The sequence below is a fragment of the Oncorhynchus keta genome, unplaced genomic scaffold, assembly GCF_023373465.1.
Source record: "Oncorhynchus keta strain PuntledgeMale-10-30-2019 unplaced genomic scaffold, Oket_V2 Un_contig_8395_pilon_pilon, whole genome shotgun sequence".
NCBI classification, from domain to species: Eukaryota; Metazoa; Chordata; class Actinopteri; order Salmoniformes; family Salmonidae; genus Oncorhynchus; species Oncorhynchus keta.
In genome coordinates, this window is record NW_026290032.1 from 1 (window position 1) to 5,614 (window position 5,614).

At 45.4% G+C, this 5,614-nt stretch overlaps 1 long non-coding RNA gene across 2 annotated transcripts; it reads right to left on the reverse strand.

The window, feature by feature from the left end:
- Window positions 1–3,562: 3,562 nt before the first annotated feature.
- Window positions 3,563–5,178, reverse strand: LOC127926822 (uncharacterized). Of its 2 annotated transcripts, none has more exons than XR_008125176.1 (3): window positions 5,130–5,178; window positions 4,617–4,692; window positions 3,563–3,715 (listed from the first exon to the last, which is right to left on the reverse strand). It is a non-coding gene; the product is annotated as an uncharacterized LOC127926822 (long non-coding RNA). The 2 variants fall into 2 exon arrangements; XR_008125177.1 differs by lacking the exon at window positions 5,130–5,178 and adding an exon at window positions 5,019–5,058.
- Between the last annotated feature and the right edge of the window lie 436 nt (window positions 5,179–5,614).

Sequence of the window (5,614 nt, forward strand, 5' to 3'; positions counted from 1 at the left end):
GCGCTGGGCTAAAGCTACCGCTTACCAGGAACAGTACACGGACGCATAAAAGAAAGCTACAACCTCCGAGACATCAAACAAGCAAAAAGGACAATATAGGAGGAGGGTAGAATCCTATTACACCTGCTCCAATGCTAGATTGGACTAGATATGGTTTATAGTTGAACCAGAACTAGATATGGTTTATAGTTGAACCAGAACTAGAGATGGCTTATAGTTGAACCAGAACTAGAGATGGACCAGAACTAGAGATGGTTTATAGTTGGACCAGAACTAGAGTTGGTTTATAGTTGGACCAGAACTAGAGTATAGTTGGACCAGAACTAGAGTTGGTTTATAGTTGGACCAGAACTAGAGTTGGTTTATAGTTGGACCAGAACTAGAGTTGGTTTATAGTTGGACCAGAACTAGAGTTGGCTTCTATAGTTGGACCAGAACTAGAGTTGGTTTATAGTTGACCAGAACTAGAGTTGGTTTATACACCAGAACTAGAGTTGGTTTATAGCTGGACCAGAACTGAGCTATTATATTGGACCAGAACTAGAGTTGGTTTATAGTTGGACCAGAACTAGAGTTGGCTTATAGTTGACCAGAACTAGAGTTGGCTTATAGTTGGACCAGAACTAGAGCTGGACCAGAACTAGAGTTGGTTTATAGTTGATCAGAACTAGAGTTGGTTTATAGTTGGAACAGAACCAGAGTTGGACCAGAACTAGAGATGTTTATAGTTGACCAGAACTAGAGCTTGGTTTATATGGACCAGAACTAGAGTTGGTTTATAGTTGGACCAGAACTAGAGTTGGCTTTATAGTTGGACCAGAACTAGAGATGGTTTATAGTTGGACCAGAACTAGAGATGGTTTATAGTTGGACCAGAACTAGAGTTGGTTTATGCTGGACCAGAACCAGAGATGGTTTATATTGGACCAGAACTAGAGTTGGTTTATAGTTGACCAGAACTAGAGTTGGTTTATAGTTGACCAGAACCAGAGATGGCTTATAGTTGGACCAGAACTAGAGATGGTTTATAGTTGGACCAGAACTAGAGTTGGTTTATAGTTGGACCAGAACGAGAGATGGATGGACCAGAACTAGAGTTGGTTTATAGTTGACCAGAACTAGAGTTGGTTTATAGGACCAGAACTAGAGTTGGTTTATAGTTGGACCAGAACTAGAGATTGTTTATAGTTGGACCAGAACTAGAGTTGGTTTATAGTTGGACCAGAACTAGAGTTGTTTATAGTTGACCAGAACTAGAGTTGGTTTATAGTTGGACCAGAACTAGAGTTGGTTTATAGTTGGACCAGAACTAGAGATGGACCAAACATCACCCACCGTGAGTTCCTGAGTGTGAATACACCACCCACCGTGAGTTCCTGAGTGTGAATACACCACCCACCGTGAGTTCCTGAGTGTGAATACACCACCCACCGTGAGTTCCTGAGTGTGAATACACCACCCACCGTGAGTTCCTGAGTGTGAATACACCACCCACCGTGAGTTCCTGAGTGTGAATACACCACCCACCGTGAGTTCCTCCTTGACTGTGAATACACCACCCACCGTGAGTTCCTGAGTGTGAATATTATACCACCACCGTGAGTTCTGAGTGTGGAATACACCACCCACCGTGAGTTCCTGAGTGTGAATACACCACCCACCGTGAGTTCCTGAGTGTGTATACACCACCCACACGTGAGTTCCTGAGTGTGAATACACCACCCACTGTGAGTTCCTGAGTGTGAATACACCACCACCGTGAGTTCCTGAGTGTGAATACACCACCCACCGTGAGTTCGTTGATGCAAAGGCGGAGACTGGGGCCCTGTGTCCTCTGAGCTGTGTGACGAAGGACAGTTTGTTGAGGTCCCAGATGATGCAGGTCCTGTCTCTAGAACCAGACAGCCCAGGATGATACGCTGACGAGGCTGTCAGACAGGTTACTGTGTCTGTATGGCCCAGCAACGCCTGGCAGGGGAGAGGAGAGGGGAGGACATACACACATGTTAAAAACACTGGTTACTGACATGTTACATACAGGCACAGACATGCATTACACACACAAGTTAAAAGTGGCAGAGATACTATCTAATGGGGACTGTGTGTTTGTTTGGGAAGTAGTTGGATTTTACACATTTGTTACGTTACAGCCTTATATTGAAATGTCTGAAAAGCATTTTATTTCTTCAATCTACACACAATACCCCATGATGCCATCACAATACCCCATGATGCCATCACAATACCCCCATGATGCCATCACAATACCCCATAATGCCATCATAATACCCCATGACGACATCACAATAACCCATAATGACATCACAATACCCCATAATGACATCACAATACCCCATAATGACATCACAATACCAAATCAAATCAAATTTATTTATATAGCCTCGTACATCAGCTGATATCTCAAAGTGCTGTACAGAAACCCAGCCTAAAACCCCAAACAGCAAGCAATGCAGGTGTAGAAGCACGGTGGCTAGGAAAAACTCCTAGAAAGGCCAAAGCCTAGGAAGAAACCTAGAGAGGAACCAGGCTATGTGGGGTGGCCAGTCCTCTACTGGCTGTGCAGTGGAGATTATAACAGAACATGGCCAAGATGTTCAAATGTTCATAAATGACCAGCATGGTCGAATAATAATAAGGCAGAACAGTTGAAACTGGAGCAGCAGCACAGCCAGGTGGACTGGGACAGCATTAGCCTCATACGACATCACAATGATGCCAAAACAAAAACAGCAGGTTTAGAAATGTTTGCAAATGTATAAAAATAATTTAAAAACATCACATTTACAAAAGTATTCAGACCCTTTACTCAGTACTGTGTTAAAACATATTTGACAGCGATTACAGCCTCAAATCTTCTTGGGTATGACACTACAAGCTTGGTACACCTGTATTTGGGGAGTTTCTCCCATTCTTCTCTGCAGATCCTCTCAAACTCTGCCAGGTTGATGAGGAGCGTCGCTGCACAGCTATTTTCATGTCTCTACAGAGACGTTCATCAGGTTCAAGTCCGTGCTCTGTTTGGGCCACTCAATGACATTCAGAGACCTGTCCAGAAGCCACTCCTCGTTATCTTGGCTGTGCTTAGGTCGCTGTCATGTTGGAAGGTGAACCTTCGCCCCCAGGCTGAGGTTCTGAGCGCTCTGGAGCAGGTTTTCATCAAGGATCTCTCTGTACTTTGCTCCGTTCATCTTTCCTCGATCCTGACTAGTCTCCCTGTCCCTGCCGCTGAAAAACATTCTCACAACACGATGCTGCCACCACCATGCTTCACTGTAGGATGGTGCCAGGTTTCCCTACAGACGTGACGCTTGGCATTCAGGCCAAAGAGTTTAATCTTGGTTTCATCAAACCAGAAAATCTTGTTTCTCATGGTCTGGAGAGACCTTTAGGTGCCTTTTCAGCCAAGCAGGCTGTCATGTTCTTTTACCTGAGGAGTGGCTTCCATCTGGCCACTCTACCATAAAGGTCTGATTGGTGGAGTGCTGCAGAGACTGTTGTCCTTCTGGAAGATTCTCCCATCTCTATACCTTACCTACAGTCACATACCTCTTTACCTCCACCTACAGTCACATACCTCTATACCTCCACCTACAGTCACATACCTCTATACCTCCACCTACAGTCACATACCTCTATACCTCCACCTACAGTCACATACCTCTTTACCTCCACCTACAGTCACATACCTCTTTACCTCCACCTACAGTCACATACCTCTATACTCTACAGTCACATACCTCTATACCTCCACCTCCAGTCACATACCTCTATACCTAGTCACATACCTCTATACCTCCAGTCACATACCTCATACCTCCAGTCACATACCTCTATACCTCCAGTCACATACCTCTATACCTCCACCTCCAGTCACATACCTCTTTACCTCCACCTACAGTCCCATACCTCTTTACACTCCACCTACAGTCCCATACCTCTATACCTCCACCTCCAGTCACATACCTCTATACCTCCAGTCACATACCTCTATACCTAGTCACATACCTCTATACCTAGTCACATACCTCTCTCTATACCTCCACCTACAGTCACATACCTCTATACCTCCACCTATAGTAACATACCTCTATACCTCCACCTACAGTCACATACCTCTATACCTCCAGTCACATACCTCTATACCTAGTCACATACTCTCTCTATACCTCCACCTACAGTCACATACCTCTATACCTCCACCTACAGTCACATACCTCTATACCTCCACCTACAGTCACATACCTCTATACCTCCACCTACAGTCACATAACTGTATACCTCCACCTCCAGTCACATACCTCTATACCTAGTCACATACCTCTATACCTCCAGTCACATACCTCTATACCTCCAGTCACATACCTCTATACCTCCACCTCCAGTCACATACCTCTATACCTCCACCTACAGTCACATACCTCTTTACCTCCACCTACAGTCCCATACCTCTTTACCTCCACCTACAGTCACATACCTCTATACCACAGTCACATACCTCTATATTCTCCAGTCACATACCTCTATACCTAGTCACATACCTCTATACCTCCAGTCACATACCTCTATACCTCCACCTCCAGTCACATACTCTATACCTCCACCTACAGTCACATACCTCTTTACCTCCACCTACAGTCCCATACCTCTTTACCTCCACCTACAGTCCCATACCTCTTTACCTCCACCTACAGTCCCATACTTATACCTCCACCTACAGTCACATACCTCCACCTACAGTCACATACCTCTATACCTCCACCTACAGTCACATACCCTATTCCGCCACCTACAGTCACATACCTCCATACTCTCCACCTACAGTCCCATACCTCTATACCTCCTCCACCTACAGTCACATACCTCCACCTACAGTCACATACCTCCACCTACAGTCACATACCTCTATACCTCCACCTACAGTCACATACCTCCACCTACAGTCACATACCCTCCACCTACAGTCACATACCTCCACTTACAGTCACATACCTCTATACCTCCACCTACAGTCCCATACCTCTATACCTCCACCTACAGTCCCATACCTCTATACCTACACCTACAGTCACATACCTCTATACCTCCACCACAGTCACATACCTCTATACCTCCACCTACAGTCCCATACCTCTATACCTCCACCTACAGTCACATACCTCTATACCCACCTACAGTCCCATACCTTATACCTCCACCTACAGCCTTCTCCATACCTCCACCTCCAGTCCCATACCTCTATACCTCCACCAGTCCCATACCTCTATAACCCACCTACAGTCACATACCTCCACCTACAGTCACATACCTCTATACCTCCACCTACAGTCACATACCTCTATACCTCCACCTACAGTCCCATACCTCTATAACTCCACCTACAGTCACATACCTCCACCTACAGTCACATACCTCTCTATACTTCCACCTACAGTCCCATACCTCTATACTCCACCTACAGTCCTATATCACCTGTTACAGTCATACCTCTCTCTATATTCTCCACTTACAGTCACATACCTCTATACCTCCACCTACAGTCCCATACCTCTATACTCCACCTACAGTCCGATACCTCATACCTCCACCTACAGTC